The sequence below is a fragment of the Accipiter gentilis genome, unplaced genomic scaffold (genome assembly GCF_929443795.1).
Source record: "Accipiter gentilis unplaced genomic scaffold, bAccGen1.1, whole genome shotgun sequence".
Taxonomy (NCBI): domain Eukaryota; kingdom Metazoa; phylum Chordata; class Aves; order Accipitriformes; family Accipitridae; genus Astur; species Astur gentilis.
The window spans coordinates 1814293-1822457 of NW_026061008.1; positions in this window are offsets into that span (position 1 = coordinate 1814293).

Consider the following 8165-nt stretch of genomic DNA (forward strand, 5'->3'; position numbering starts at 1 on the left):
TGGGAAAGCAGAGATCCCCAGTGCTGTTGCGGCTAAAGATAGGCTGCAGAGGGATAGTGAAGACCTGCAAGAGCTTTCAGGGCTGGCACCTTCCTTGTGGGAGAAGGAGCCAGACGTTTGCCTTTTCAGAAAAAGGCTCTGCCGAGAGCGAGCACCATGACATGCTGAGTCTCTGGGAAAGCAGAGATCCCCAGTGCTGTTGTGCCTGTGGATAGGCTGCAGGGGGACGGTGAAGACCAGCAAGATCTTTCAGGGCTGGCACCTTCCTTGTGGGAGAAGGAGCCAGACATTTGCCTTTTCAGAAAAAGTTTCTGCCGAGAACGAGCACCGTGACATGCTGAGTCTCTGGGAAAGCAGAGATTCCCAGTGCTGTTGCGGCTAAAGATAGGCTGCAGAGGGATAGTGAAGACCTGCAAGAGCTTTCAGAGCTGGCACCTTCCTTGTGGGAGAAGGAGCCAGACGTTTGCCTTTTCAGAAAAAGTTTCTGCCGAGAACGAGCACCATGACATGCTGAGTCTCTGGGAAAGCAGAGATCCCCAGTGCTGTTGTGCCTGTGGATAGGCTGCAGGGGGACGGTGAAGACCAGCAAGAGCTTTCAGGGCTGGCACCTTCCTTGTGGGAGAAGGAGCCAGACGTTTGCCTTTTCAGAAAAAGTTTCTGCCGAGAACGAGCACAGTGACATGCTGAGTCTCTGGGAAAGCAGAGATCCCCAGTGCTGTTGCGCCTGTGGATAGGCTGCAGGGGGACGGTGAAGACCAGCAAGAGCTTTCAGGGCTGGCACCTTCCTTGTGGGAGAAGGAGCCAGACGTTTGCCTTTTCAGAAAAAGGATCTGCCGAGAGCGAGCACCATGAGATGCTGAGTCTCTGGGAAAGCAGAGATCCCCAGTGCTGTTGTGCCTGTGGATAGGCTGCAGGGGGACGGTGAAGACCAGCAAGATCTTTCAGGGCTGGCACCTTCCTTGTGGGAGAAGGAGCCAGACGTTTGCCTTTTCAGAAAAAGTTTCTGCCGAGAACGAGCACCGTGACATGCTGAGTCTCTGGGAAAGCAGAGATCCCCAGTGCTGTTGTGCCTGTGGATAGGCTGCAGAGGGATAGTGAAGACCTGCAATAGCTTTCAGGGCTGGCACCTTCCTTGTGGGAGAAGGAGCCAGACATTTGCCTTTTCAGAAAAAGTTTCTGCCGAGAACGAGCACCGTGACATGCTGAGTCTCTGGGAAAGCAGAGATCCCCAGTGCTGTTGCGCCTGTGGATAGGCTGCAGGGGGACGGTGAAGACCAACAAGAGCTTTCAGGGCTGGCACCTTCCTTGTGGGAGAAGGAGCCAGACGTTTGCCTTTTCAGAAAAAGTTTCTGCCGAGAACGAGCACCGTGACATGCTGAGTCTCTGGGAAAGCAGAGATCCCCAGTGCTGTTGCGGCTAAAGATAGGCTGCAGAGGGATAGTGAAGACCTGCAAGAGCTTTCAGAGCTGGCACCTTCCTTGTGGGAGAAGGAGCCAGACGTTTGCCTTTTCAGAAAAAGTTTCTGCCGAGAACGAGCACCATGACATGCTGAGTCTCTGGGAAAGCAGAGATCCCCAGTGCTGTTGTGCCTGTGGATAGGCTGCAGGGGGACGGTGAAGACCAGCAAGAGCTTTCAGGGCTGGCACCTTCCTTGTGGGAGAAGGAGCCAGACGTTTGCCTTTTCAGAAAACGTTTCTGCCGAGAACGAGCACCGTGACATGCTGAGTCTCTGGGAAAGCAGAGATCCCCAGTGCTGTTGCGGCTAAAGATAGGCTGCAGAGGAATAGTGAAGACCAGCAAGAGCTTTCAGGGCTGGCACCTTCCTTGTGGGAGAAGGAGCCAGACGTTTGCCTTTTCAGAAAAAGTTTCTGCCGAGAGCGAGCACCATGAGATGCTGAGTCTCTGGGAAAGCAGAGATCCCCAGTGCTGTTGTGCCTGTGGATAGGCTGCAGGGGGACGGTGAAGACCAGCAAGATCTTTCAGGGCTGGCACCTTCCTTGTGGGAGAAGGAGCCAGACGTTTGCCTTTTCAGAAAAAGTTTCTGCCGAGAACGAGCACCGTGACATGCTGAGTCTCTGGGAAAGCAGAGATCCCCAGTGCTGTTGTGCCTGTGGATAGGCTGCAGAGGGATACTGAAAACCTGCAATAGCTTTCAGGGCTGGCACCTTCCTTGTGGGAGAAGGAGCCAGACGTTTGCCTTTTCAGAAAACGTTTCTGCCGAGAACGAGCACCGTGACATGCTGAGTCTCTGGGAAAGCAGAGATCCCCAGTGCTGTTGCGCCTGTGGATAGGCTGCAGGGGGACGGTGAAGACCAGCAAGAGCTTTCAGGGCTGGCACCTTCCTTGTGGGAGAAGGAGCCAGACGTTTGCCTTTTCAGAAAAAGGCTCTGCCGAGAGCGAGCACCATGAGATGCTGAGTCTCTGGGAAAGCAGAGATCCCCAGTGCTGTTGTGCCTGTGGATAGGCTGCAGGGGGACGGTGAAGACCAGCAAGATCTTTCAGGGCTGGCACCTTCCTTATGGGAGAAGGAGCCAGACGTTTGCCTTTTCAGAAAACGTTTCTGCCGAGAACGAGCACCGTGACATGCTGAGTCTCTGGGAAAGCAGAGATCCCCAGTGCTGTTGCGGCTAAAGATAGGCTGCAGAGGGATAGTGAAGAACAGCAAGAGCTTTCAGGGCTGGCACCTTCCTTGTGGGAGAAGGAGCCAGACGTTTGCCTTTTCAGAAAACGTTTCTGCCGAGAACGAGCACCGTGACATGCTGAGTCTCTGGGAAAGCAGAGATCCCCAGTGCTGTTGTGCCTGTGGATAGGCTGCAGAGGGATAGTGAAGAACAGCAAGAGCTTTCAGGGCTGGCACCTTCCTTGTGGGAGAAGGAGCCAGACGTTTGCCTTTTCAGAAAAAGGCTCTGCCGAGAGCGAGCACCATGAGATGCTGAGTCTCTGGGAAAGCAGAGATCCCCAGTGCTGTTGCGGCTAAAGATAGGCTGCAGAGGGATAGTGAAGACCAGCAAGATCTTTCAGGGCTGCCACCTTCCTTGTGGGAGAAGGAGCCAGACGTTTGCCTTTTCAGAAAAAGTTTCTGCCGAGAACGAGCACAGTGACATGCTGAGTCTCTGGGAAAGCAGAGATCCCCAGTGCTGTTGCGCCTGTGGATAGGCTGCAGGGGGACGGTGAAGACCAGCAAGAGCTTTCAGGGCTGGCACCTTCCTTGTGGGAGAAGGAGCCAGACGTTTGCCTTTTCAGAAAAAGTTTCTGCCGAGAACGAGCACAGTGACATGCTGAGTCTCTGGGAAAGCAGAGATCCCCAGTGCTGTTGCGCCTGTGGATAGGCTGCAGGGGGACGGTGAAGACCAGCAAGAGCTTTCAGGGCTGGCACCTTCCTTGTGGGAGAAGGAGCCAGACGTTTGCCTTTTCAGAAAAAGGCTCTGCCGAGAGCGAGCACCATGAGATGCTGAGTCTCTGGGAAAGCAGAGATCCCCAGTGCTGTTGTGCCTGTGGATAGGCTGCAGGGGGACGGTGAAGACCAGCAAGAGCTTTCAGGGCTGGCACCTTCCTTGTGGGAGAAGGAGCCAGACGTTTGCCTTTTCAGAAAAAGTTTCTGCCGAGATCGAGCACCGTGACATGCTGAGTCTCTGGGAAAGCAGAGATCCCCAGTGCTGTTGTGCCTGTGGATAGGCTGCAGAGGGATACTGAAGACCTGCAATAGCTTTCAGGGCTGGCACCTTCCTTGTGGGAGAAGGAGCCTGACGTTTGCCTTTTCAGAAAACGTTTCTGCCGAGAACGAGCACCGTGACATGCTGAGTCTCTGGGAAAGCAGAGATCCCCAGTGCTGTTGCGGCTAAAGATAGGCTGCAGAGGGATAGTGAAGACCAGCAAGAGCTTTCAGGGCTGGCACCTTCCTTGTGGGAGAAGGAGCCAGACGTTTGCCTTTTCAGAAAAAGTTTCTGCCGAGAACGAGCACCGTGACATGCTGAGTCTCTGGGAAAGCAGAGATCCCCAGTGCTGTTCTGCCTGTGGATAGGCTGCAGGGGGACGGTGAAGACCAGCAAGAGCTTTCAGGGCTGGCACCTTCCTTGTGGGAGAAGGAGCCAGACGTTTGCCTTTTCAGAAAACGTTTCTGCCGAGAACGAGCACCGTGACATGCTGAGTCTCTGGGAAAGCAGAGATCCCCAGTGCTGTTGCGGCTAAAGATAGGCTGCAGAGGGATAGTGAAGACCTGCAAGAGCTTTCAGGGCTGGCACCTTCCTTGTGGGAGAAGGAGCCAGACGTTTGCCTTTTCAGAAAAAGGCTCTGCCGAGAGCGAGCACCATGACATGCTGAGTCTCTGGGAAAGCAGAGATCCCCAGTGCTGTTGTGCCTGTGGATAGGCTGCAGGGGGACGGTGAAGACCAGCAAGATCTTTCAGGGCTGGCACCTTCCTTGTGGGAGAAGGAGCCAGACGTTTGCCTTTTCAGAAAAAGGCTCTGCCGAGAGCGAGCACCATGAGATGCTGAGTCTCTGGGAAAGCAGAGATCCCCAGTGCTGTTGTGCCTGTGGATAGGCTGCAGAGGGATACTGAAGACCTGCAATAGCTTTCAGGGCTGGCACCTTCCTTGTGGGAGAAGGAGCCAGACATTTGCCTTTTCAGAAAAAGTTTCTGCCGAGAACGAGCACCGTGACATGCTGAGTCTCTGGGAAAGCAGAGATCCCCAGTGCTGTTGCGCCTGTGGATAGGCTGCAGGGGGACGGTGAAGACCAACAAGAGCTTTCAGGGCTGGCACCTTCCTTGTGGGAGAAGGAGCCAGACGTTTGCCTTTTCAGAAAAAGTTTCTGCCGAGAACGAGCACCGTGACATGCTGAGTCTCTGGGAAAGCAGAGATCCCCAGTGCTGTTGCGGCTAAAGATAGGCTGCAGAGGGATAGTGAAGACCTGCAAGAGCTTTCAGAGCTGGCACCTTCCTTGTGGGAGAAGGAGCCAGACGTTTGCCTTTTCAGAAAAAGTTTCTGACGAGAACGAGCACCATGACATGCTGAGTCTCTGGGAAAGCAGAGATCCCCAGTGCTGTTGTGCCTGTGGATAGGCTGCAGGGGGACGGTGAAGACCAGCAAGATCTTTCAGGGCTGGCACCTTCCTTGTGGGAGAAGGAGCCAGACGTTTGCCTTTTCAGAAAACGTTTCTGCCGAGAACGAGCACCGTGACATGCTGAGTCTCTGGGAAAGCAGAGATCCCCAGTGCTGTTGCGCCTGTGGATAGGCTGCAGGGGGACGGTGAAGACCAGCAAGAGCTTTCAGGGCTGGCACCTTCCTTGTGGGAGAAGGAGCCAGACGTTTGCCTTTTCAGAAAAAGGCTCTGCCGAGAGCGAGCACCATGAGATGCTGAGTCTCTGGGAAAGCAGAGATCCCCAGTGCTGTTGTGCCTGTGGATAGGCTGCAGGGGGACGGTGAAGACCAGCAAGATCTTTCAGGGCTGGCACCTTCCTTGTGGGAGAAGGAGCCAGACGTTTGCCTTTTCAGAAAAAGTTTCTGCCGAGAACGAGCACCGTGACATGCTGAGTCTCTGGGAAAGCAGAGATCCCCAGTGCTGTTGTGCCTGTGGATAGGCTGCAGAGGGATACTGAAGACCTGCAATAGCTTTCAGGGCTGGCACCTTCCTTGTGGGAGAAGGAGCCAGACGTTTGCCTTTTCAGAAAACGTTTCTGCCGAGAACGAGCACCGTGACATGCTGAGTCTCTGGGAAAGCAGAGATCCCCAGTGCTGTTGCGGCTAAAGATAGGCTGCAGAGGGATAGTGAAGACCAGCAAGAGCTTTCAGGGCTGGCACCTTCCTTGTGGGAGAAGGAGCCAGACGTTTGCCTTTTCAGAAAAAGTTTCTGCCGAGAGCGAGCACCATGAGATGCTGAGTCTCTGGGAAAGCAGAGATCCCCAGTGCTGTTGTGCCTGTGGATAGGCTGCAGGGGGACGGTGAAGACCAGCAAGATCTTTCAGGGCTGGCACCTTCCTTGTGGGAGAAGGAGCCAGACGTTTGCCTTTTCAGAAAAAGTTTCTGCCGAGAACGAGCACAGTGACATGCTGAGTCTCTGGGAAAGCAGAGATCCCCAGTGCTGTTGCGCCTGTGGATAGGCTGCAGGGGGACGGTGAAGACGAGCAAGATCTTTCAGGGCTGGCACCTTCCTTGTGGGAGAAGGAGCCAGACGTTTGCCTTTTCAGAAAAAGGCTCTGCCGAGAGCGAGCACCATGAGATGCTGAGTCTCTGGGAAAGCAGAGATCCCCAGTGCTGTTGTGCCTGTGGATAGGCTGCAGGGGGACGATGAAGACCAGCAAGATCTTTCAGGGCTGGCACCTTCCTTGTGGGAGAAGGAGCCAGACGTTTGCCTTTTCAGAAAACGTTTCTGCCGAGAACGAGCACCGTGACATGCTGAGTCTCTGGGAAAGCAGAGATCCCCAGTGCTGTTGCGGCTAAAGATAGGCTGCAGAGGGATAGTGAAGAACAGCAAGAGCTTTCAGGGCTGGCACCTTCCTTGTGGGAGAAGGAGCCAGACGTTTGCCTTTTCAGAAAACGTTTCTGCCGAGAACGAGCACCGTGACATGCTGAGTCTCTGGGAAAGCAGAGATCCCCAGTGCTGTTGCGGCTAAAGATAGGCTGCAGAGGGATAGTGAAGACCAGCAAGAGCTTTCAGGGCTGGCACCTTCCTTGTGGGAGAAGGAGCCAGACGTTTGCCTTTTCAGAAAAAGGCTCTGCCGAGAGCGAGCACCATGAGATGCTGAGTCTCTGGGAAAGCAGAGATCCCCAGTGCTGTTGCGGCTAAAGATAGGCTGCAGAGGGATACTGAAGACCAGCAAGATCTTTCAGGGCTGGCACCTTCCTTGTGGGAGAAGGAGCCAGACGTTTGCCTTTTGAGAAAAAGTTTCTGCCGAGAACGAGCACCGTGACATGCTGAGTCTCTGGGAAAGCAGAGATTCCCAGTGCTGTTGCAGCTAAAGATAGGCTGCAGAGGGATAGTGAAGACCTGCAAGAGCTTTCAGAGCTGGCACCTTCCTTGTGGGAGAAGGAGCCAGACGTTTGCCTTTTCAGAAAAAGTTTCTGCCGAGAACGAGCACCATGACATGCTGAGTCTCTGGGAAAGCAGAGATCCCCAGTGCTGTTGTGCCTGTGGATAGGCTGCAGGGGGACGGTGAAGACCAGCAAGAGCTTTCAGGGCTGGCACCTTCCTTGTGGGAGAAGGAGCCAGACGTTTGCCTTTTCAGAAAAAGTTTCTGCCGAGAACGAGCACCGTGACATGCTGAGTCTCTGGGAAAGCAGAGATCCCCAGTGCTGTTGTGCCTGTGGATAGGCTGCAGAGGGATACTGAAGACCTGCAATAGCTTTCAGGTCTGGCACCTTCCTTGTGGGAGAAGGAGCCAGACGTTTGCCTTTTCAGAAAACGTTTCTGCCGAGAACGAGCACCGTGACATGCTGAGTCTCTGGGAAAGCAGAGATCCCCAGTGCTGTTGCGGCTAAAGATAGGCTGCAGAGGGATAGTGAAGACCAGCAAGAGCTTTCAGGGCTGGCACCTTCCTTGTGGGAGAAGGAGCCAGACGTTTGCCTTTTCAGAAAAAGTTTCTGCCGAGAGCGAGCACCATGAGATGCTGAGTCTCTGGGAAAGCAGAGATCCCCAGTGCTGTTGTGCCTGTGGATAGGCTGCAGGGGGACGGTGAAGACCAGCAAGATCTTTCAGGGCTGGCACCTTCCTTGTGGGAGAAGGAGCCAGACGTTTGCCTTTTCAGAAAAAGTTTCTGCCGAGAACGAGCACAGTGACATGCTGAGTCTCTGGGAAAGCAGAGATCCCCAGTGCTGTTGCGCCTGTGGATAGGCTGCAGGGGGACGGTGAAGACCAGCAAGAGCTTTCAGGGCTGGCACCTTCCTTGTGGGAGAAGGAGCCAGACGTTTGCCTTTTCAGAAAAAGGCTCTGCCGAGAGCGAGCACCATGAGATGCTGAGTCTCTGGGAAAGCAGAGATCCCCAGTGCTGTTGTGCCTGTGGATAGGCTGCAGGGGGACGATGAAGACCAGCAAGATCTTTCAGGGCTGGCACCTTCCTTGTGGGAGAAGGAGCCAGACGTTTGCCTTTTCAGAAAACGTTTCTGCCGAGAACGAGCACCGTGACATGCTGAGTCTCTGGGAAAGCAGAGATCCCCAGTGCTGTTGCGGCT